We start from the raw sequence: 25519 nt of genomic DNA, 5'->3' as shown, positions 1-25519 counted from the left end.
CCGAACTTGGCCGTCTTTCTTCCCGAACGGGGAAAATCAAAACTGTTTTTGCTCATAGCTTTTTTAGTAGTAACAGTGGGATTTGAACCGGCCACCTCTGCATTACAAGACCAGTGATGTAACCACTTGGCCACAGCTCCATTTAGTTGGATGTCCCTCCCTTTTGATTATGCCCCTCCAGGTCTCTCTCAGCCACTTTTTGGAATGGGCTATATGTTCTTCTCTTTGTTTTCAGATGTTTTATAGGAAATTTAGAGTTAAATTTGAAAACTCCTCCGTCTCAGTAAACCTCAGCAATGCCTCGGCCTTTGTAGATAACCAAGTTTGGGGAAACTTTTCTGCAGTCTTGTGTCCCCCTCCTGTCCACCTCCTCTTGCCCTCCCCTGTGGGTTTTGACCCATTTCCAACTGCAGTTTCCCGATCTCTCAATTTACTACTCTATCCTGTCCTAGATTTTAGCAAAGCTTTTGACACGGTTCCCCACAGGAGGCTCTTAAATAAACTCGATGGACTGAAGATAGGTCCCGAAGTGGTGAACTGGATTAGGAACCGGTTGACGGACAAACGACAGAGGGTGGTGGTAAATGAAGTTCGCTCGGAGGAGGGAAAGGTGAGTAGTGGAGTGCCTCAGGGATCGGTGCTGGGGCCAATTCTGTTCAATATATTTGTGAGTGACGTTGCCGTAGGGTTAGAAGGTAAAGTTTGCCTATTTGCGGATGATACTAAGATTTGCAACAGAGTGGACACCCGGGAGGGAGTGGAAAGCTAGAAGAATGGTCTAAGGTTTGGCAATTAAAATTCAATGCGAAGATATGCAAAGTGATGCACTTAGGGAGTAGAAACCCAAGAGAGACTTATGTGTTAGGCGGTGAGAGTCTGATAGGTACTGAGGGGGAGAGGGATCTTGGTGTGATAGTATCCAAGGATCTAAAGGTGACGAAACAGCAGAAGAAGGAAGTGTTGATGCCCCTGTACAAGTCATTGGTGAGGCCCCACCTGGAGTATTGTGTTCAGTTTTGGAGAACGTGCCTTGCGAAGGATGTTAAAAAAATGGAAGCGGTGCAAAGAAAAGCTACGAGAATGGTACGGGATTTGCGTTCCAAGACGTATGAGGAGAGACTTGCGGACCTGAACATGTATACCCTGGAGGAAAGGAGGAACAGGGGTGATATGATACAGATGTTCAAATATTTGAAAGGTATTAATCCACAAACAAATCTTTTCTGGAGATGGGAAGGCGGTAGAACGAGAAGACATGAAATGAGATTGAAGGGGGACAGCCTCAGGAAAGATGTCAGGAAGTATTTTTTCACAGAGAGGGTGGTGGATGCTTGGAATGCTCTCCCGCGGGAGGTGGTGGAGATGAAAATGGTAACGGAATTCAAACATGCGTGGGATATACATAAAGGAATCCTTTGCAGAAGGAATGGATCCTCAGAAGCTTAGCCGAAATTGGGTGGCAGAGCAGGTGGGGGGAAGAGGGGTTGGTGGTTGGGAGGCGAGGATAGTGGAGGGCAGACTTATACGGTCTGTGCCAGAGCCGGTGATGGGAGGCGGGACTGGTGGTTGGGAGGCAGGAAGTACTGCTGCGCAGACTTGTACGGTCTGTGCCCTGAATAAAGCAGGTACAAATCACGGTAAGGTTTACACATATGTTTGTCTTGTTGGGCAGAATGGATGGACCGTGCAGGTCTTTTTCTGCCGTCATCTACTATGTTACTATGTCCTGTCATGATGATGCAGTACTTCAGTATAGAAGTCTGTAACTAGATAGAATACTGATTCTCAAGTTATATGTGATTAACAAATATGCATGAGACAGATTTGCATGCCCACTATCTCTACTGTACACAAATCAGTCTCATGCATATTCATTACAGATATCTTGAAAACTGTGCCCGTCTGCGGCCCTGAGGACTGAACTCAGACATGCCTAGTGTAACCAATCACCTCCATATTATTAACATATATACTTAAAGGCAATGAACAATCAAAACAAATTACTACACGAGTCAGAGCTACAGCCACTGATTATTCCACTAAGATTCAATCATTTAACTATTTCTTCATCCAGCTATCATTCATTCCCTTTTTTATTTTATGAAGCAGTTGCTGCCTAGGTAAAGTCTAAATAATGGCAAATGTTTTTTTGTGTGCACATTTTCCTTCCTTCTTCAAAGAAACTAACTAGGTTACTTTGTCAAGATCTGCTTTAATTTGCTTAGCTACATGATCAATAACCTATTTGTGTGAAACTGCAGGATATTTTTTTTCTGAAAGATGTTAAACACACTGCTCTGTGTTTATCAAGTTCAGATTTTATAAGTGGGTGCTGCGTTGGCGCTGGGACAACCTTTTGAAACCACACCTAATCTAATCAATTCTGTAAATACCAGAAATAATGATTTAACAATGATAGCCTTGAATTCCTAAAGCAACATAAGGTAAATTGCATCTGAACCTGGCATTTTGTTTGCATTGATTTTGTGCATGTTTCTTTACCTCTTCTTAAGTCTGACAAATCTCTTTTAAAATGCCAATGCAACACAGCTCCCTTTATTATTGAAAGTGATTTTTTTTTCAGTGAATACTGATGAAGAAACTCATTTTGGATCTTTTTTTTCTCCACAGCTCTTATGTCCATCCATTCCTCAAAAAGGGACTAACAGCATACCTACATACTATTTTGTTACAGTCCTTCTGATTAGTGTTTCTACCTTTTCTAATTCTTTCCACAAATTGTGCTTATTTGAAAATCCTCACTGTGATTGATGTGTGTTTTTTTTTTCTTTTAATCTGGCAGTTTCCTCCTGCCCTTTTGGGCCTCCAGTTCAGTCAGAACCAGTGCTGGGATTCTGATGCCATGTGCCTTCATTTACAACTATCTAGTTTTACAAGCCAATGCCACCACCCTTTCTATCAATCTGCTTAATTTTGGTCAGTTCAGCAATAGTCATCTACCGAAATCAAGCACCAGGGCTCTCGCTAGAACCTTGAAATTGTGGGTCCTGAATCCAGTCACTAGGTATCACTCTTAAAAGATGACTACATCTCCCTCCTTCCCTGGGGCTGTTAATGTATGTTGCATTCCGTGAACGTCCCCCCAAAAACCAACAAAGCAGGCAGACCACAAAATCCAATGCAAAGTACTGATAGCAGACTGATAAGGGTCAATCAGATGTTTATTGGAGTACACCACCACTTGAATTAGTAAAGAACAATGCTTGACGCAGCCATGTTCTGCCCAATGGGCTGCATGAGGGGCAAAAACAACTGTACAAATAAACAAAAACATGCTAGTAAAATAGTACTAAATAAAAAGCTTAAATAAATAAAAACATGCATATCAAATTTTTAAAATCAATCATCATAACTACAACTAAAAGGCACAAAACTACTTAAAAATAGAGACTGTGCTATGGCACGTGTTGCTCATATAAAATATACAAAATAAATAATAATGAACACTGATAATCATTAATAAAAGAATCCATTGGTATATATATTGTCACATAGAAGTGACATAACGAAAGAAGGGATACAAACCATAATACTATGTGGTTTATTACTACAAATAACATTGTGCAATGGTACAAATGGCATAGCTGTTTTGTGATTACTAATTTATTTACTAGTATATACCTCTGTAGCGAAGTCTCTCACACATACACTTGGTATGTATATTCTATGCAATTTGCACCAATGGCAAGAATTACTACTACTTATCATTTCTATAGCGCTACTAGGCATACGCAGCACTGTACACTGGACATGAAGAGACAGTTCCCGCTTGACAGAGCTTACAACCTAATTAGGACAAACAGGACAAATAAGGGATAAGGGAATTATTAAGGTGGGAATGATAAAACATGGGAACCAGGGGCGTATCTGGAATCCGGCGGTAGGGGGGGCCACAGCCAGAGAGGGGGGGCACATTTTTGCCTCCCTCCCCCCCCCCGCCGCCGCCGCCGCCGCCTCTCTCCACCCCCTCCCCGCCGTCAACCCTCCCCCGCTGCTTACTTTTGCTGGCGCCGAGGTCCGACCCGCAATCTCCGTTTTTCGTCTACCTCCGTGGCCATGCTTCCAGGAAGTAACGCTGCAGTGCTGATTCGTTGAATCCAGTTCGACGTCTGACGTCAGAACTGGATTCAACGAATCAGCACTGCAGCGTTACTTCCTGGAAGCATGGCCACGGAGGTAGACGAAAAACGGAGATTGCGGGTCGGACCTCGGCGCCAGCAAAAGTAAGCAGCGGGGGAGGGTTGACGGCGGGGAGGGGGGCCAGGGCGAAATCTGCGGGGGCCCAGGCCCCTGAGGCCCCACGCAGATACGCCCCTGATGGGAACAAGTGAGTGGGGTTAAGAGTTAAAAGCAGCATCAAAAAGGTGAGCTTTTAGCCTAGATTTGAAGATGGCCACAGAAGGAGATTGACGTGCTGATTCGGGAAGTCTATTCCAGGCAAATGGTGCAGCAAAATAAAAGGAAAGGAGTCTGGAGTTAGCAGTGGAGGAGAAGGGTGCAGATAACAGAGATTTACCCAGTGAATGAAGGTCCCGGAGAGGAGTGTAGGGAGAGAGAAGAGTGGAGAGGTACTGAGGAGCTGCAGAGTGAATGCACTTGTAAGTCAATATTGTCTTTTAGCACCCTCCCGTCCTACCAGGCTATATTTTAACTTAATTATTATTTAATTTTTTTATAAACCACTTGGAAACCTGAAAGCTATCAAAGTGGTGTACATTCAGGTACGTATTTTTTGGTTCTGAAAGAGGGCTCACAATCTATGTCATACATTTTGACACCATGGGAAAAGCTTTCCAGTTTGTGGTCCATTGACATGTTACTGTTTTAATACTAGCAGCAAAGGCATTTTCAACTTTGAGCATTTCTCTAGCTTCTTACAGGGAACGCATGATCTTGAGGGGGGCAGAAATGTAAGTGGTTGAAAGGATCTAAAATTTCCCAAATCAAGATTATTTTCTTTTCTTATACCTAATTCACAACAGGAACATTTCACAAGACATTAATGTACTGTACAAGCTAAACTTAAGTTTGGTGCCAAAAAGAAAAGAAGGATTTGTACAAATAGTGTACTGCAGTTAAAGAAGCACATAGCCTCTACTTTTGTTAAGTGTTGAATGGTTCACAACAGGGATTTTTCAAATCATGCTTTAGAAACACTGACTGGAAAAAGCAATGCATTTTTATTGTAACATTTCCTGTCTTAGAAGTGCTTCAGGGCAGAAAAGTTTTTTTTTTTTTTTTTTTTATTTCCAAATCATTCTACAATTCAACTTTGAGTTTAAGCAGAACAAAAATGTTGACATTTTTTCTGTGTAAGTGGCTCTGGCTGGAGAAAGTGCCTTTATAAATGAACATTGGGGAGAAATACATTTAGCATGCATTTGTATGCTACTTGCGCTCAGATTACATGATGGAATTTATCGATCTACCAATAAGAAATGTAACGAGAACAGCAAGAACCTACCTAACCCTTCACTACCCCAATTGCAAAGGTATAAAATACAAATCTTCACATGCTGCCAGCCTCTCGTTTATAGGCACACAACTTTGGAACTCACTACCCAAACACCTGAAACTCACAGAAGACTACCTACAATTCAGAAAAAAGCCTGAAAACACATCTTTTCAAGAAGTCTTTCCCCGCTGGATCTGCCTAATCCCACACCACCATACATCACGAAAAGTTCAGAAATGGAAAACAATAATGTTAACCTCTCTCACAATATGCTAATATATCAACCTAAGCGTTTATTGTACTTCTGTATTATGTAATAGACTTCTACAAATATAAATTTTGTAACCGCCTTTTTAGCAATGTGTAAGCCACATTGAACCTGCCATATGGTGGGAAAATGTGGGATACAAATACAATAAATAAAATAAATTTATAGCCATCAAACATGTTCCTGGCCAGTAGCATTTGATGAGAATAGCCTTTTCAAGTGTCACTGTCTGTTATTCATTCATATAATCATTTCTTTAAAAGGTTAAAGACAAGTATAACAATTCAGAACATACTATTATACTGTATTTGGGTTTGAGGCACAATGGGTTCAGAGAGAATTCTCCTCCATAAGCCGCTGACAGGGCCGTGCCTAAGGTCTCTGGTGCCCCCTGCAGACTATCAGTTTGCGCCCCCCCCCCCCCCCCCCTCCATCTAGCAGAGCAGGAACAGAAGGGAGCAGGCAAGTAAGCTGGACCTCAAGAAAAAATAGCACTGTATGTATCCCTCATTGATAAGTCTGACTCTAAAGTTTAGCAATTTCATTAAAGCAAAATGTATTTTCATAACACTTCAAAGATTTCCAACTCAAAATAGGAATGCTAATTCAAAATGTGAGCAAAGTCCTCTTAGTTTCCAAAGATTCTTTTTCTAATCTCCTTTGCACCAAAGGATATAATTCAGATCAAACATTTATCTCTGATCAACTATCTCAGATCAAATATTTATTTCAGATCAAATATTAAGGTTTCCTTGCTTATAGTCACTTAAATCTACCTAGCCTTTATATAGCTTATAGGATTTAAACACTCTTAAACTGAAATTCACCCTTTTCTATTCTTCACGTAATCCTGAAATATTCAGATCCTTTTCTCACTAGAGAAACTTCAATCTCCACCAACCTCTTTTCATTCATATTTTCTCATTTACCACATAATCAGGCACTCTTTTATAATTTCAGTCAACACACACAGGAACTCACAGCTGCATGTCTCTCTTGGCCAAACCGACGGTCAGTTGCTGTCTCACTCTGTTCCCTTCCCGGCAGATTTCTAACAGAAGCTGATCATCCAATCAGAGAGCTCTATTTGAATGCAGATTAACATACAGACACTCATGGGAATTTTTAGTGAAAAACACTAGATAAACCCTTTGTTTTTGGATCAAACTCCACACTTTTGATCACAGCCATGACCTAACATTAAGGCTGTAAACATTCCATCATTTTTTATCCATAAATATGCAAAAGAGAACCTCCCAAAAACGGACTAATTTGCATATGATTTAAACAAATCTGAGCATATGACAACCAAGTACAGACTCCCAGCACCTAAATTCTGCAATTAGATTTAATGCAAATACTTTTAAAACTTATTTTTAGCACTTTTAAAATTTCAGGTTCTCTTTAATTTGAATGCTGTTCAAGCTCTGAAGCTCACCCTGAGTGAGGAGTTATCCCCAAACCAAAGCATATATAGCAATCTGGTTGCCTTCTCTCAAATAACTTGAAGAGCCTGCCTGCCTCAGTGAATACTGTTGCATTGTTTTCACTTCTGGCTTGCTAAAAGATTTTGCAAGTGAGCGGAAGGCAGGGACGGCAGGGCAGCGGCGCCCCCCTGCCTTGCTTACTCCGCTTACTGCATTGGCACGGCCCTGGCCACTGATCTGAGAACAGTTTTAAGCACTGCAAATTAATCAATGGTACTTTTCATTTTCAACTGTCTCTGGTAAATTAAGCACACTTTTCTGAGATTGTACAAGTTCTTTTGGAGTAAGGTCTCCAAATGGGTTAGTGATGCACATCCTCAAAAAGCATGAAACATGCAGTTTGCTAACAAAATGGCTAACACAAACTATTTGTGAGGGGGAGGGGGGGGAGTGCCACAAACATCTCAACATTTAACAAAACAAGGGCTCAAAGCTCAGAGAGCATCGGTCTGACCAAATGTGTCAGTTTTCCCAAATGAATTCCCAGATATTATCACTGGCTATTTTTCTCCGGTTTTTTGGTGAGCATCGTTTTTCTCCATTTTTGGTTGCTTTCTTTTTTGTGGACCTTCATGATTTACTGAGGCCAATGATAATATCTGGGAATTCCTTTGTGAAAACTGACACACTTGGTCAGACCGGTGCTCTTTGAGCTCTGAAGCCTTGCTTATTTAAATTTTGAGATGTTTGTAGCCTCCCATAGTCTGCGTTAGCCATTTTGTTAGTGATATGCATGCCATGACAGGAATGAACCGTATTCCAATTTATTTATTTATGCAGAACATTTATACCCCGCTTTATACCACTGAAAGTGGCCTCAAAGCGGCTTACAATGAACTGATGAAACAATACAATGACAGTAGAGATGGTAGAAGGAACAGAGGAAGAAGGGAAGGGAAGGGAAAAGAGTCTAAAATGGATTGTGGAAATCCAGACGTTGAGATGTAACAGAGTGGCTGGAACAGCTCCCAACAAGGCACCGTAGTGAGACCCAGCGAGCGCATTCAAAGCGCTAAAGAAGCAGCATGCAGCCTGAAAAGTGGAGGTGGTCACCGGAGGCAGAAGACAGCAGCTGGAGGCGAACAATGCCGGCGGGTCCAATGCTAGTGTATGTTACAGATGCTCTCAAATTCATGGTCAATGCTCGAGTAAACACTAGCATTGCTTCAAAGACAGCTTCCTTTAAGAGTTCATAAGGAGCAATATGTGAGGGGAAGGGAACAGATCAACCTATGCTTGAAATTTTTTAATCAGGCTGGTGATGAAAATTTCTGTGACTATACACTTCATTTTCTTGATTTCCAACTGCAGGAAAACTGAGGTGATGTTGGTGGGGAGGGATGTACAGGTGTTGCCTCCATTGATTTGTAAGGTAGATGGGGCAGTGTTGAGTGTTAAACAGGTGAAATGTCTAGCTGTCATTTTGGATGCACGTTTATCATTGAAGGAGAAAATTGGACAGGTGATTAGGTCTTCCTTCTTTCAAAAGTGATTGCTTAGTACACTGAAACCTATATTAACACCCTATGATTTTCGCATTGCTGTGCAAGTATTGGTTCTAACAAAATTGGACTATTGTAATGCATTTGGGAATTTCCAAGGCATGTTATAAGGCTCTGCAGGTTGTACAAAACTCTACTACGCACATGATTTTGGGCTATGGAAAATTTGTGCATATTACGTTGGAGTTAAAGTGTTTACACCGGCTGTGTGTGGAATATAGGATTGCTTATAAAGTGTTGACGCTTGTATGTAAAAGCAATTTTGTTACCGGTACCTGTATATTTGGCACAGGTTGTTCAGCTTTATAGACCAGCCAGAGCATTGAGGTCAGATATGGGAAGGACTTTTGGTGAGTTCTACTCCTCCTTGTACTGAGATGACAGCCTACCTTTAGAAGAGATAAAGCAATTCTTGGTGGGCTTGCTGATACCGAAGTTGGACGAGCACCAGATAGCAGAACTCAACACACCCTTAGCAACAGAGGAAGTGCAGGGAGTTTTCAAGGGGGCAAGTGCCAGAGTACAATGAGTTTAATACAGTTTTACAAAATAATGTAAGATCTGATGGTTCTCCCCTGGGTAGTGATGTTCCAAGAGGCTGTGGACCAGGACTGGATGGTATACATCCCAGAGTACTGATAGAATTGAAAACTGAACTTGCAGAACTATTGTTAGTAATAAGCAATTTATCTTTAAAATCAAGCATGGTACTGGAAGATTGGAAGGTAGCCAATGTAACGCCGATTTTTAAAAAGGTTTCCAGTGGCGATCCGGGAAATTACAGACCAGTGAGCCCAACATTGATGCCGGGCAAAATGGTAGAGACTATTATAAAGAACAAAATTACAGAGAATATTCAAAAGCATGGATTAATGAGACAAAGCCAACATGGATTTAGTGAAGGGAAATCTTGCCTCACCAATCTATTACGTTTCTGTGAAGGGGTGAACAAACATGTGGATAAAGGTGAGCCGGTTGATATTGTGTATCTGGATTTTCAAAAGGCATTTGACAAAGTATCTCATGAAAGACTTCAGAGGAAATTGGAGAGTCATGGGATAGGAGGTACTGTTCTATTGTGGATTAAAAACTGGTTAAAAGATAGAAAACATACAGTAGGGTTAAATGGTCAGTATTCTCAATGGAGAAGGATAGACAGTTGGGTTCTCAAGGAGTCTGTGTTGGGACCGCTGCTTTTTAACATATTTATAAATGATCTAGAGATGGGAGTAACTAGTGAGATAATTATATTTGCCAATGACACAAAATTATTCAAAGTTGTTAAATCGCAAGAGGATTGTGAAAAATTGCAAGACAACCTTACGAGACTGGGCATCCAAATGGCAGATGATGTTTAATGTGTGCAAGTGCAAAGTGATGCACTTGGGAAAGAGAAACCTGAACTATATGTGATGCAAGGTTCCATGTTAGGAGTCGCTGACCAGGAAAAGGATCTAGAAGTCATCGTTGACGATATATTTGAAACACTCTGCTCAGTGTGCTGCTGCAGCAAAGAGAGCAAATAGAATGTTAGGTATTATTAGGAAAGGAATGGAAAATATAAACGAGGATGTTATAATGTCTTTGTATTGCTCCACGGTGCGACCACACCTTGAATACTGTGTGCAATTCTGGTCGCCGCATCTCAAAAAATATACAGTGGAATTAGAAAAGGTACAGAAAAGGGCGACAAAAATGATAAAGGGGATGGAGTGGAACGGGTAAGAAGTGAATTACTTGTTTACTCTTTCCAAAAATACTAGGACTAGAAGACACGCAATGAACTATAAAGTAGTAAATTTAAAATGAATTGGAGAAAATATTATGTTACTTTGGATTTAAAAACAATACCCATGAATTATATCAAACAGGTAGGGCACATCTGTTTTACCTGTGACAAATTTTGATGGATGATCATCCTACACTATTAATATATATTTAGGTCAATATTTAAACCCTGTGGCCACCGTATTTAATTAGTCTATATGCATTCAGCACTACTATCCAAGGAGGCGGTGGTACTGAATACACATAGACAGCCCCGACCACCACCACTATAAAGAGAGTGGCGACTCAGTCACTACCTGTACATGTAAGTGGTTTGTTAGCTCAGTTTTCTTGCTGCTGTATGTATAGTAAGGAGGTGACTGATGACAGAAGAAAGATGAAGAGCTGTGCTATATTTGAAAGGGTTAGTTAAAAGTAGATGATGGAAGATCCAAAATGGCATCTTAGGGAGAGGACATATTTGCAGTAGCTCCTGCACACAGACGCTGAGCTTAGTCATGTCCTTACCTGTCCGGCGATGGGTAAGAGGCAAGGAAAGGTGCAGAAATTCCCCCAGGCCCCACCTCTATCCCGATGATGAAGCGAGTGATATTGGAGTGGTTTTGGGCTTCTGCTGAACCAAAGTTTTCTTTCCCTTCAGCTGTGCCTATTGTTGAAGCATCAGGCAGCAGTTTGGAAAGGGCTTTGCTGAGCCCTGTGGAATGGGTGGTGCTCCCACATCTTGGAAGCAGCTCCAAAGCGGTTCAGTGCTTACATGATTTGCCCCAGGAGTTGGCAAGGGAGCAGACTGCGGTGAGTTCGGCTCTCATACCACAGGAAGATCTAATGTTGCAAGCTGCATCCAGGATCCTTCAGTAGCCATTGTGACACTAGAGTCACTGTGGGATGCTATACAGGGCATGCAAACTTCTGTGTTGTTTATGAATAAGGATATTAAAGTATTGTCCGAGGCTTTTCTTATTCAGGCTCAGGTCACTGACCAACAATCCTCAAAAGTTTAATCACTAAGACTGAAAGTTCAGGCTTTGGAGAATTTAAAACGTCTCTTTGAAAGACTAGAATTATACTCATCGATGTATGGAGTATCCGGAAAACCAGATTAGAAGACATAATTTGAGACTACTAAATTTCCCCAAATCACCTCTTCTCTGTTGTTGATATGTTTAAAAATTATTTGACTGAGGTTCTGAAAATGCCCGCGGATTCATTGTCCCCTATCACAAAAAACCCAATATATTTTGGGATCTTGAAGCAGATCATCAAGGCCAAAAGGAAGGGAATATGAATCTAATTTCATTTCTGGAATCATCTTTGGAATTTATTACACATAGAACTACACTGATGGTGTCTTTTGCACTTGAGTTGGGCTGCAACATTGCACTGAGACTTTCTTTTAGGCATTTAGAATAGTTGCCTTTGGGATCTAAAATAAGGATTCTTCCAGACTTGGCAAGAGAAAAACAGTTGAGGTGCAAAGAGCATTCCTGGCCCTTTGGTCCAGGGTTCAAGCTTTGGGTGCCAATTTTGTTTTGAGATTTCCTTGTGTATGCTTAATTATGTTTAGGGGTAAACAATTTCAGTTTTTCGATTCTAAACAACTGAAAGATTTTCTCAAGGCTAAGGAAGATGTAAATGTTGTATAATATACCCATATGTTTAGCTGAGGAGTGTGATTTGCGGAGTTTTCCCATTTAGGGTTATTTTATTTCCTATCATGTTGCCTAATTCTTGAATCTGATTTCCAGTGTTGTGGATGAAATTGATAGTATATATTTTCTCTATTTGTTTTTGTATTTTTTTTCATTATTTCCTTTATATCCAAGGTAGATAGTGATATGTTAAGTTTTTTTTTTTAATTCTAAATAAATAATTTTTTATAAACGCAAATGGTGGAGAGCTCTGGAATGAGGGGGCATATGACAAAGTTAAGAGGGAATAGGCTTAGGAGTAACCTAAGGAAGTATTATTTCACAGAAAGGGTGGTGGAGGCATGGAATGGCCTTCCCAGTGGAGGTGGTGGAGTCGAGGACTGTTCCAGAATTTAACAAGGCATGAGATAAGCATGTGGGATCCCTTGGGAACAAGAAGAATTAGGTGTTACAGAGAATGGGCAGACTGGATGGGTCATATGGCCTTTATTCTGCCGTCATGTTTCTATGTTTCTAGACCTACAATTTGTATGTTATACTGCTGCCCTTCAAATCTGACAAAGGCTGCTGGATCTGAAAAAGGCAGCTGGTGGTGGATTAAGAAAGACACTGATATGGATTGCAAATTCTTCTTTGAAGAAGAAAGTGTTACTAGCAACTTTGAAGAGAGCTATAGTAAAACTTGTATAAAAAAAATCAGTCATTGGATCCTGGAGTAGTGGGCAGTTATAGACCATAGTCTAACATTCCATTTTTGAGTGAACTGATTTAGAAAACAGTACAGATACAAATAGGGGATCTTTATGGATGATCAGACTGTGCTTAATGATTTTTGATTGGGTTTTCAAAGATTGTGCAGTATCGAAACTCTGTTGGCAATGTCCACTGAGTCCATGCTACCTTGAAGAGATGGTTGCACCTCTCTCCAATGAAAGAAGAGTTGTCACCAGGCAGAATGGATTCCTAAGCCCTTGGCTCCTTATTGGGTCGGGAAAATCTTTACTCATCCACCAGTTCAGTGACTGATTGCAGGTAGATTTCAAGCTCTCTGGAGGACATATGTATTACTTTACCAAAGATATGAACAGAAAGAAGCTGGCAGACCTACAAGATATTGCATATCAGGTTGGCAACTTATAACTTCGTGGAGCAGAGAACATGGCATCTTCCATTTTGATAGGAGGGCCTGACTTGTCTGCTGAGTCAGTGATACCTTAGGGTGCCAATGCCCTTTCTCCAATGGAAGAAATCAGAGGATGGCTACAGGAAATCAAAAGAGGTAGCTGCAACCTGAGCTGATTTGGCCACCCTCAGCTTTGATTTAAGGATAGACATGGCAGAATTGGGCCTTCATTTAGAGGAATCAGAGCATAAAGTCATGCAGCACTACTCAGATATTAAAGTAGCAGGGAAAATTCCTCCATAAAACTGATGACATTAAAAATAGAAGCAGGAAGAATAACCTGAAATTTCAAGGCCTCCTCGAAAGTCTAGATTTCCAGGACTGCAAAAGCGTAGTTGAAAAAATCTCTGCCCACATATTAGCTCAAGCTGGAGTTATATTCTCTCCAGAGGAGATTATGCGCTGTCTCAATTTTAAAGCAATGGGTAATTCAAAATCTAACCTGCCAAGAGTACTTGTGACCTAGCTTGGCCATTGTTTAGAAATGGGATACTGGGCTAGATGGACCATTGGTCTGACCCAGTATAGCTACTCTTATGTTCTTATGTTAAGAGATATCATTGCTTGTTATCATACGCTAGAAACCCAATCGAAAAATACAACAAGGAAAATGTTCCAATCAATGTGGAAACCAAAACGAATAAAACCTTTCTTCCCGAGGGCAATATTACGCAACTTGGTACAATCAATGGTACTAAGTCACCTAGACTATTGTAATGCAATCTAAGTGGGATGTAAAGAACAAATCATAAAGAAGCTCCAAACCGCTCAAAACACCGCAGCCAGGCTGATTTTTGGAAAAACAAAATACGAACGTGCCAAACCCCTACGCGAAAAACTACATTGGCTCCCGATCAAAGAACGGATTACCTTCAAAATCTGTACTCTCGTGCATAAAATCATCTATGGTGAGACCCCGGGATACATGACAGACTTCATCAACCTTCCAGCCAGAAACACCACAAGATCAACATGCACATACCTAAACCTACACCACCCAAGCTGCAAAAGAATTAAATACAAATCAACCTATGCATCCAGCTTCTCCTTTATAAGCACACAACTATGGAATGCACTACCTAACAAACTTTCGGAAATCAATAAAAACTTACTTATTCAAAAAGGCATACCCTGATGACCTAACTTAAATGCCTCGATCCCACAACACAACAAAACTAAGACTTAAACTGATCACAGCTCAACCCTTCCTCCTTATTCCCTGATGTGTGTATCCTACACGAACTTTCTACATTGTCACTCTGTATCTGCTATACCGGAACTGGCGATCGCAATCACGGTTACTATGTAAGCCACATTGAGCCTGCAAATAGGTGGGAAAAAGCAAATGATACATACCTGTAGCAGGTGTTCTCTGAGGACAGCAGGCTGATTGTTCTCACGACTGGGTTGACGTCCACGGCAGCCCCTCAAACCGGAAGAAAAAATCTTGCGGGAGGTCCCGCACGCGGGGCACGCCCACCGCGCATGCGCGGCCGTCTCCCAGCCCATGCGCAACTGTTCCCGCTCAGTTAAATGACAAGCAAAGAAATGAGGAAAAAAACACAACTCCAAAGGGGAGGAGGGAGGGTAGGTGAGAACAATCAGCCCGCTGTCCTTGGAGAACACCTGCTACAGGTATGTATTATTCGCTTTCTCCGAGGACAAGCAGGCTGCTTGTTCTCATGACTGGGGTATCCCTAGCTCCCAGGCTCACTCAAAACAATAAACATGGTCAATTGGACCTCGCAACGGCGAGGGCATAACAGAAATTGACCTACGAAGAACAACTAGCTGGGAGTACAGCCTGAACAGAATAAAACCGGGTCCAGGAGGGTGGAGTTGGATTCAAACCCCAAACAGATTCTGCAGCACCAACTGCCCGAACCGACTGTCGCGTCGGGTATCCTGCTGAAGGCAGTAATGAGATATGAATGTGTGGACAGATGACCACGTCGCAGCCTTGCAAATCTCTTCAATAGTGGCTGACTTCAAGTGGGCCACTGACGCTGCCATGGCTCTAACACTATGAGCCGTGACATGACCCTCAAGAGCAAGCCCAGCCTGGGCGTAAGTGAAGGAAATGCAATCTGCTAGCCAACTGGAGATGGTGCATTTCCCGACAGTGACCCCCTTCCTATTGGGGTCGAAAGAAACAAACAATTGGGCGGACTGTCTGTGGGGCTGTGTCTGCTCCAGATAGAAGGCAAACACTTGCTTGCAGTCCAATGTGTGCAACTGGTGTTCAGCAGGGTGGGTATGCGGTCTGGGAAAGAATGTTGGCAAGACGATTGACTGGTTAAGATGGAACTCAGACACCACCTTCGGCAGGAACTTAGGGTGAGTGCGGAGGACTACTCTGTTATTTTTTTTTATATCCTTTATTAATCATTTAACAATTCACACAACAATGTGATTATGCAATTCACATTCAAATAACAAGAAAATCTCTTTACATAAAAGTATGAGGAAACAATAAGAACTATTTTCCGTCCACTATAAAAAGAAAAGCGAATCCAAGGAAAGGAAAAAAGCAAAAATATTAAATTATTATTACACAATTGCTACCTCTAAGTTCAGACTCCAGCCTATGTAGGAGGGCATGTAACAGTCACTTCAACTCTAGCTTCTAGGAAATCTTTAAGCTGTTTAGGGTCTACAAATTGAAATTGTTTACCTTCAAGCAATACAGTACATAAACAAGGAAAACGTAACACAAAATTTGCTTTCAAGGCTTCTACTCTGGGACGCAGTTCCAAAAAGGCCCTACGTCTCGCTTGATTCAGCCTGGAAAGATCAGGAAAAATCCTAACCTTGGAGCCCATAAACAGTACATCTAAGTGCCTCAGGGAAAGTCTTAATACAGCGTTCCGATCTGGCTCCAGCACAAAAGTGACTAACATTGTAGTCCTGTGGGTAATCACTTGCAGCGAACTTTCCAGGAAGGAAGTAAGGTTCATTTCTTCACCCATTTCTTGTCTAGGGGAGTCTCCCAATGTCCCCCTAATATTCCGGATGTAATGGGCCCGAGTAATGGGAGGCAATGAACCTTTGTCCATTCCCAGAATATCAATCATATATTTTTTCACCATCTCAATTGGAGGGATTAAGGGAGATTTGGGGAAATTAAGGAACCGAAGGTTGAGTCTCCGAGACTGGTTTTCAAGGTATTCCAAATGTTTGTGCCCAAAGTTATTATCCTTAACCAAAATGGATTCCAAAGACTCCATTTCTTGAATTTTGGTATCCAGTTTTTCAATCTTAGAGGACTGCTGTGCTGTCACCTGTGCCTGTATCAGAACTGCTTCTGAGAGAGTTTTAATATCGTTAATATTTTCTTTTAACATACTTTGCATAGAGGAGTGAGTGTTATATACCATATCCCACAGTGACTCAAGTGTCACAATAGAGGGCTTGCTTATTCCACCAGATGGTAAAAGGAGGTGTGGTGGGGTCTCAGTACGAGACAGCACTGCTTTTGAAATGGCAAGTGAACAATTCTATACATAATATATTCTTTACTAGTAAAAAAGGCCCATTTCTGTTTTAAAGGAAATGGGCGCTAGCAATGTTTTCCTTGGAGTGTGTATGTTTGAGAGAGAGTGTGTGAAAGTGACTGTATGAGAGAGAGTGAATGTGCGAATGTGTGTGTGTGTGTGACAGAGAGAGAGTGAGATTGGGTGCGAGTGTGTGTGTGAGAATGAGAGTATGTGCCAGGGTCCCCCCTCCCTCCCAGTTGCAGGGGGGTCCCCCGTCCCTCCCTTCCTTCCTTCCTCCCTATTCCCCAATTGCAGGGTCCCCCTTCCCTCCCTCCCTTTTTCCCAGTTGCAGGGTCCCCCTCCTTCCCTCCCAGATGCAGGGTCTGTCTGTCTCCCCCCTCCTTTTGTCCTCCATGTTTTAAGGCACTGTCTATCCAGTTGAAATAGCTTTAGACTTGTTTCAGATGGAACAACAATTTAAAAATGACAATGTGGCCGTGCCAACACGGTAAGCGAGGTAAGCACGGCAGGAGGGCACTGTCCTCTGGGGGGCGCCCCACCATGCTTACCTCGCCCTCCTGCATCCCAACTGCCTGCCCTCTTCTCCCCCCACAACAAGATCCCTTTGAAATTTACCTCCATCCGGCAGCGAAGGCGCAGCGTCAGTGAAGGAGGCGGCGCTCCCGACGTCTCTACTAGTCTTCCCTTCGCTCAGTGTTCTGCCTTCTTCTGACGCCAAGGAAATGACGTCAGAAGAAGGCAGGACACTGAGCGAAGGGAAGACTAGTAGAGACGTCGGGAGCGCTGCCTCCTTCACTGACGCTGCGCCTTCGCTGCTGGACGGAGGTAAATTTAAATGGGATCTTGGGGGGGGGGGAGAAGAGGGCGGGCAGTTGGGACATGGGAGCGGGAGGGCAGGGGAGAGAGGAGCGTGGATGGGAGGGCAGCGATCATTTTCACGGGGGGGGGGGAGGGGGCACGCGCACCAACTGTTCGTCTGCGGGGGGGCGCCAACCGATCTCCTGCAGGGATCTCCTGCACGGCCCTGAGCAGCTCCTAGGTTTGCTTGTTTTTGAGTGTATACCAATGACGGCTGCATAGGGGAGTGGAAACAGAGATTAACCAATAGGCTTCCTTGCTTACCTAGACTTGCTTGGCTCACTTCCACTCCTGTCTATTAAATGTCCCGCAGCATCTCATAGGTTTGCTTGCTTTGTTTTGAGTGAACGGGGATGACGGCTGCGCTGGAGTCGGACCTGCTGCTCTTTCCCTCCCCCCTCTTCCGAGTCGCCACTGGACCCTGACCCCCGCCCTGAGCCCTCACCTCCCTCCTCCACATTGGACACTTGCTGCAGCCGCTCGCTCGCCACCCTCCCTCTTCGTCCCCTCCGACAGTCTGAATCCGGACTTGGAGAGGAGAGGGAGGGCGGCGGCGATTTTTTGAGGGCGGTTAGTGTGCGCGGGTGGTTCGGGAGGTTGGCAGCCAGTCTCGAGCGATTTCTAGGCAGGGAGAGGAGTAGGGAAACATGCGAAGCGTGTTTCCCTACTCCTCCCCCTTCCTGGGTCGCTGTTTGCTGCTGGCTGGGTCGCGGTTTGTTGCTGGGCGATGGGCTGGTGACTTCACCCGAGGCGCAGCCAATCAGTGGCACTTCACTGGATTCGATGAGCTGTGTGGGATTCATGTCGTCATTGTTATCTACCGCAGGAAGTAGACCACCTCCGAGGGAGCCACGGTCCCAGGCAGCGTCAGAACGTTGGAGTGAGAATTATTATATAGGATAATGTTTACTTGTAAGCTCTTAATGCGTGCCTTTCTGAGGTCACATCTGACCACACACTGTCCCTTTCAAATCCTCAGCATTACCTGCTAACAGTTCTGATACGTAATGGTATAGTTGACAGTAATGAAATCTATCCTGTATGCTTAGGTGACTGAGCCTTGCTTTATTTACTACGTTAGGACTTATTAACCACCTGTATGAAGTGATTCACCCAAGGCGATGATACTGTCATTGCTTTTGATGTTTATGTGGGCTTGAATGTGAGACAGGATTAGAAAGTTCGTTTCCATCCTTGCCATGCTCAGTGCTTGGTTTGGCAGAAACTATCTAAATGATTTGAGTATATGAGTTCCTTCAGGTTTCTTACTTCAGTAGGTCACTATAGGTTCATAGTTTTGTCACACTCAACATCCACAAATTACTCTGATAACATAAGAAAATATCCAGACTATAAAAAGCAGAACTGTAATAGGATATACCTTATCATGCAGAAAGACCTGCCCAGACTCTGAAACCTTGTCAATCTGAACAGCTCACAAACACTAACAGATGCAGGGGGATTTGCTTAAAGGTGCACACACCCCAAAGGGCACATTGGTTGTAGACTCAGGATAACAGAGAAAGAACTGTTAAGGTGCTTTGTAGTTTCTCTGGATTATTTATTTATTTTATTTATTGGGATTTATTAACCGCCTTTATGAAGAGATTCACCCAAGGCAGTGTACAGCAGGTACAGTTTTTAACCCTTTAGTGTCCAATGTTCCCTTCAATCTGTTCCCACATGGCTTATTACGGGAACATTGGGCACTAAAGGGTTTTAACATAAAACTTAGAATTTTGTTAACAGCATAACAATAGTAAAATAATCATGACTAAACTAAATACAATAAATGAGGTAAACTTGAAAACAGTAAATTGAAACCTGATAATAGAACCACCGTGAAAACAGCATTGGAATTCAAATACCAGAGACATAATACAATGCTAGCATAATACTAACGATATACCTAATAATCATGCATTAGAACATTCAACTAACATAGACATGATGCTAAAGATTTTCTACAATACGGCTTACCATATAGCTATCATTGCTCTAATCAAATTCAGGTTTGAATTAGTGTGTGCTTACTGCAGGGCATGCTAAGGCGTCCCGTGATAATTTCACAATCTGGGTACACAAACAGCGCACTAAAAATGATTTTTTTTAAACAGAGGGGGAGTAGAGTGTGGCGTTTCTGTGCTAATCAGCGCATCTGCATTACTGCACGTTAACCAATCCAAATAGCACGTAAGCCCATACTGCCTACAAAATAGGTGGCAGTAAGGGCTCACATGATAATTTTTGTTAATGGTCGTGCACGTTTGGCAATAAATAGGTGTCTTCTTGGAACCCCTCCCCCCCCTTGTAGAATTACCTCCTATATGTGTGCCTATTTGGAGGTGTAGTCTAATGGTTAATGCAGTGGCCTGACAACCTGGGGAACTGGGCTTGATTTGTGTGTTAAATGCATTTATTCTGTATTAACATATGAATTACTGTGTCTTAAAATTAACACATATTAAAAATTTCTAATGCACATTAAAATGTTTTAAAATAAATGTGGAAACAAACCAAAGAAAGTGTCCAAAAATCAGGAAAAAGACCTGAAAATGACCCTCAATGAAGAAAATGTTATGGTCTCAGTTTACAGACCTGAGTGTTAGTGCAGGCAATCTCTGGTTTTATGTTGATGTCATATGCTATTCTTATTCACTGTCTCAGGAGTGGGCCATTATGAAAATCCCAAGTCATCACTTTCCTAGCAATATAGGGTTCATCCTTGGTTACTAAAGGAAGGCCTGAAATGCCTTAGCCAATAAGCAATTTAACTGGCATTTATAAAAAGGACTGGTACTCAGCAATCCTACGTTTTGTACAAGTAATCAGTCTGCTTTGTAATCATGTACCAACAAATGTCTGAAAGACTTGCCAGGAAACCGCAAACATGCATAATAATAGTGTCTGGAAATTAAATACTCACAGAAATGTGAAATAGATGCCTCCCTCCTGTCCTACACCCCCCCCCCCCTTTATATCAAATGGGCTATTTGTAGAACAGCAAAGAAGAGAAAAGAAAAGGGGTGAAGAGCTCTTGACTATATAAATCAAACCCGCTATATTAACTATGGTTTTGCAGATTTTTCTTTAAGACCTTTTCTTTTGAAGCAAAACAAACATTACTTTTGTCTTGTTGGAATTATTCTTTTCTGTCAGCAGGTGGTAAAGCAATCACTTACAAGATCAATGCCAATACTCTCACAGCTGCCCACTGCACTCAGGATAATACATCAATTCTGCTATTTGTCTCAGCCAAATCACAGTCCTTCCACCCACACCCATTCCCCTTCTCTCTCTCACTTAAAATATTTCTTTTAGTGAAAAGACTATCACAAATCCTTCCTCTCCCTCCCCCCGACTTTGTTAATAAGAACTGTCAGCTTGGGCACAAAAATATATTTTATTAGGATGTGGGAGTCACGATATCCTCAGATACAGTCACTTGCCAAGCAATAAAACACGCATGAAGAAAGATGTAAAACCAGGGCTATATTCCCAGTCATGAACTAAAACAGTGATGAGTCTGCCCACGAGAACAGATTTGCAGTAAAAGAACAAAAGCTTACCAATATCTTTCCTCCAATGTGAATTTTTCAATGCCATGTTAAAATGCAAAAGATAAAGTCATATATTTAATCCTTTTTGCACATTCCAAAAACCTTTCACAAAACAATCATTGCTAAACTACAAGTATATGCAGTGGTGTGCTGGTAAATGTTTAACAGGCTCTCTCCCCCCTTCCCACAAAAAAAAAAGCAATATATATATATATATATATGTAACTTTATTATACATTTTATTGCTACAAAGGTACAATGTAGCAACTAATTTACAAATAATATTACAATATACAATATTCTTTATTGTAAATTCCATATGCAACCCCAAGAACCATTCTCCTCCCTTCCTATAAGCCCACCTGTTTCCACTCAACAAAATAACATAACAGATGTACAGATCAGAAGGACCCAAAGCAGTACAAAACAAGTGAAGTCATAAAACAACATACCAAATTGTTTAACCATCCTTAGATTTTGCCTTTGGGTTTAACAAGCAATACCATGTGCATGTAAGGTCTAGATAAATTAATTTAAACAATCTATGTTTAAGGCATATGCCCTAAATATGTAATACTTGGTAGGAATAATGAAAGAGTGATGGAATATTCACATAGCTGGCAGTCAACATATTTAATTTCCACTGAAAATAATTCACTTTGTATGAACATAAAAGTCTTTCAGTTCCAACTGTTCAACTGTTGCTTTCCCTTAGCCATCATTATTCCCAGGATTCATCTATATACAAACACACAGCTGGGAGACAAAGATTACGCCCCCCCCCCCAAAAAAAAAAAAAAAAAAACATGCCTTTTACAACCAGACTGGAAGAAATAAATTAATAAATATATACCACAGAACTGGAAAATATTGGCACATATAGACTGTCTCTGGACTTCTACATGAAGGTAGCTCTGCCCTCATTATTCAATCTCTCTCTCTCTTTTAAACAGTAGTAATAAACAATATTAAGTGCATTTCTATAATATACCACTGCATTCCAACAAAACAAAAGGAGCAAGTTCCCACAAACCATCTCTCTCAGGCACAGGAAAAAAAGGACTTTAAAAGCTCCCAGGGTCCAACCTAATTCACGTTTAATGGGATATGTCATAAATAAGTAAATAAATAAAATAGATACAAACTCTGAATGTTGAGCACCTGATTCTCATAACATGATGTCTGTTTTAGTGGCCTTTTAGCAGGAGAAAAAAAAAATCTCTGCACGAATATAACAGTGCTAGGCTGTCCCTATAACCAGCCCCTCCAAATGACATAACAAATTACTACTGTATCTATGAAAAGTTATTATACTTCCACTGTGTACATCTGTTTGCTGATCAAGCCAGCATATTTGAAAATATAAATGAGATTAAATAAAAACGCTACCAACAATAAAGAATGACAATTTGGATGCAGCAGCTTATAGGTTTGCTTGCTTTGTTTTGAGTTTATGGCGAAGACAGCTGTGCGGGGAAGGGGAAACAGAGATTAACCTAATCAGCTTCATTTTTTTGACTTCATGCCATCTCCTGTTCTCAATCAAACCTCCTTGCCTAGAGCTAACACAGCATCATCATCTCCCCTGCCCATCCAGCATACCTCTCTCAGATTCCCACCTCAGATGATCCATTCCCCTCACCGGCCATCCTTCAAACCTCACTACTCTTCCAGCAGCTCTAGCGATAACACACTGCCTGTCCAACACGGAGCCTTTTCTCTGCTGTGTCCTGCCCTGCTGATGCAACTTCCTGCTTACATGTGGGTGGGATCTGGAAGAAAAGGCTACGGGTTGGCCAGGCAGCATGTCACCACTAACACTGCTGGAAACGGAAGGATTACCGGTGAAGGGAATGGATCATCTGAGGTGGAAAGTTGAGACAGATATGCAGGACTTGCGAGTGGGCAGGTGGGGGATGAGGGAGAGAGGATGATGCTGTTAGCTAGGGGAGAAGAACTCCCCCCCTCCCCTAGATATTTATGTGCTGGCTGCCTGGCTCCATTCAACAACCAGCTTTCAAATTCAGCAAAATTTAACAACCGGCTCCAGAACACCACTGTGTATATGTGTGCTAATATGCTAAAAACAGAACTGCTTCAGATGTAGCAGACTATACTCAACATTAGAGCAGAATATTACTTTCCTATTTGTGTTGAAACTTTACTTCACCTCTGGTGGTGAAGTAAGTTTTTATGTTCCCACTGGGACATTAAACTATCAGAACCAGCTCAAGTTGGGGACCTATTAAGTTGAGGATCCCAAAATGAGAATTTACAAGGCCCAGAGCACCCCCATTTTCAAGACAGCAGCAAAGGCCAGTAAAAATGACTTTAGATACCAGGTAGACTGCTTTCAAATCTATATACAGTATGCTCTGGATCTGCTCCTTTGATTAAACAGAACTCTGCTCGGTTGCCCCAGAATGAAGCCTTTGTATAGCTGGTTAACTCTGTATGTCTCAATGGAAGGGTCTGAGGCAGACAGGCCTCCACACCATCAAAGGTATGTGCACTATTGCAGATTTTGGTATCATCCTTAAAGAGGCAAGCCCTACCAGACAGCCCTTTGGCAATATCGCTTACAAAAATGTTAAAAATACACAGCCCAAGACCCAAATCTTGCGGCACACCACTGGTAACATCCATTTCTACCACTACACTCTGTCACTTTCCACTTAACCAGTTCCTAACCCAGTCAATCACTTTAGGGCCCATACAGAGAGCACTCACTTTTTAAGTCGTCCATGTGGAACTGTTTCAAAGGCTTTGCTAAAATCTAAGTACAACACATCTAACTTTCTAGAAGGTTACCTAAGTATTATTCTGCAAATAGCTGCTTAATTTAAGAGGGGGTATCTGCAGGGGGGGGGGGGGTGCGTACAAATAGGTGGAGCTCCCACATATGCACGTAACTTATAGATACTGTGAGGTCGATTCTATAAACTGGTGCCTCATTTTGGGAACCACAAAGGGGTGTGATTAGCTCTAGTTCTATAGCAGCTTAAGGGTTGGCTTAAGCCATTATAGAACACTAGCACAATGCCACACGATGCACCAAAAGGTAGGTGCACTCACAACAGGTTTATAATTTCACAACTGACAGAATTCCATAAGTTGCGCATGTCATTTGGCAACAAACCCATGCTCTGCCCCCAGTTGTGCGTTAAGAGATTCAGGTGCACTGTGTATAGAATAGCACCTAGCACTTATGTACATAACTGAAAAATATCGGCGCCAGTCACACACACAGTCGCTACCATGCTAAAAACTAGGTGCATTATTGTCACCTATATTTAAGTACCAACTTACAGAATTGCCTTTCATAAGTTACACGAGTCCCTGATGCATTTAGGAACCTGCACTTATTCCAAAACACGCCCAAAAAACGGCAGCCAGGCTCATATTTGGAAAAACGCGATTCAAAAGTGCCAAACCCCTTCGAGAAAAACTGTACTGGCTCCCAATCAAAGAATGTATTGCTTTCAAAATCCGTACACTGGTTCATAAAATTATCTACGGCGAAGCCCCGGGGTATATGATAGACCTCATAGACCTGCCAACTAGAAACACAACAAAATCAGCACAAACATCCCTGAATCTCCACTACCCAAACTGCTAAGGACTCAAATACAAATCAACTTATGCATCCAGCTTCTCCTACATAAGCACACAACTATGGAACGCATTGCCCAAAGCTGTGAAAATAACGTATGACCACCTAAACTTCCAGAAATTACTAAAAACTAATCTGTTCAAAATGGCATACCCTACCGACCCAACCTAAATACCTAAACCCTGCAACACAAGCGAAACCAAAGAGCATATGGACAAAACATAACTCTCCCTCTCTACGATCCACTATTGTGTCTTGTACACTCGAAACTTTTATACCATCACTTTGTAACTGTTAGACCGGAACTAGCGATCGCCAATACGGTACTATGTAGGCCACATTGAGCCTGCAAATAGGTGGGAAAATGTGGGATACAAATGCAACAAATAAATAAATAAAATAAATTCCAGTTCTGGGGCAGGTATAACTGCAGGCACCTAAATGTTAGGTGTGCTGATATCAGGTTATGCTTGTAATCTATAGCAGAACCTAGGTTCCATTATAGAACAGGTACCTATTGCATGGCCTTGGGGTTCCTAGACTGGTATAACTACTCCCAAAATCTCTAACAGGCAACCAGTGGGCCCCTGTATTTCTACCAAGTAGTACTCAAACCTGTCCTTGAGGCAAATCTAAGC

General features: G+C 42.0%; 1 protein-coding gene across 3 annotated transcripts in view; it reads right to left on the bottom strand.

Annotated features, from left to right (window-relative positions):
• Positions 1–25519, bottom strand: part of ELMO1 (engulfment and cell motility 1) — a 683834-nt gene that overhangs the window by 73105 nt on the left and 585210 nt on the right. The window lies entirely within an intron of this gene.

The sequence above is a fragment of the Microcaecilia unicolor genome, chromosome 1 (assembly GCF_901765095.1).
Source record: "Microcaecilia unicolor chromosome 1, aMicUni1.1, whole genome shotgun sequence".
Taxonomy (NCBI): Eukaryota; Metazoa; Chordata; class Amphibia; order Gymnophiona; family Siphonopidae; genus Microcaecilia; species Microcaecilia unicolor.
This window is presented reverse-complemented; position numbering and strand designations above follow the sequence as displayed.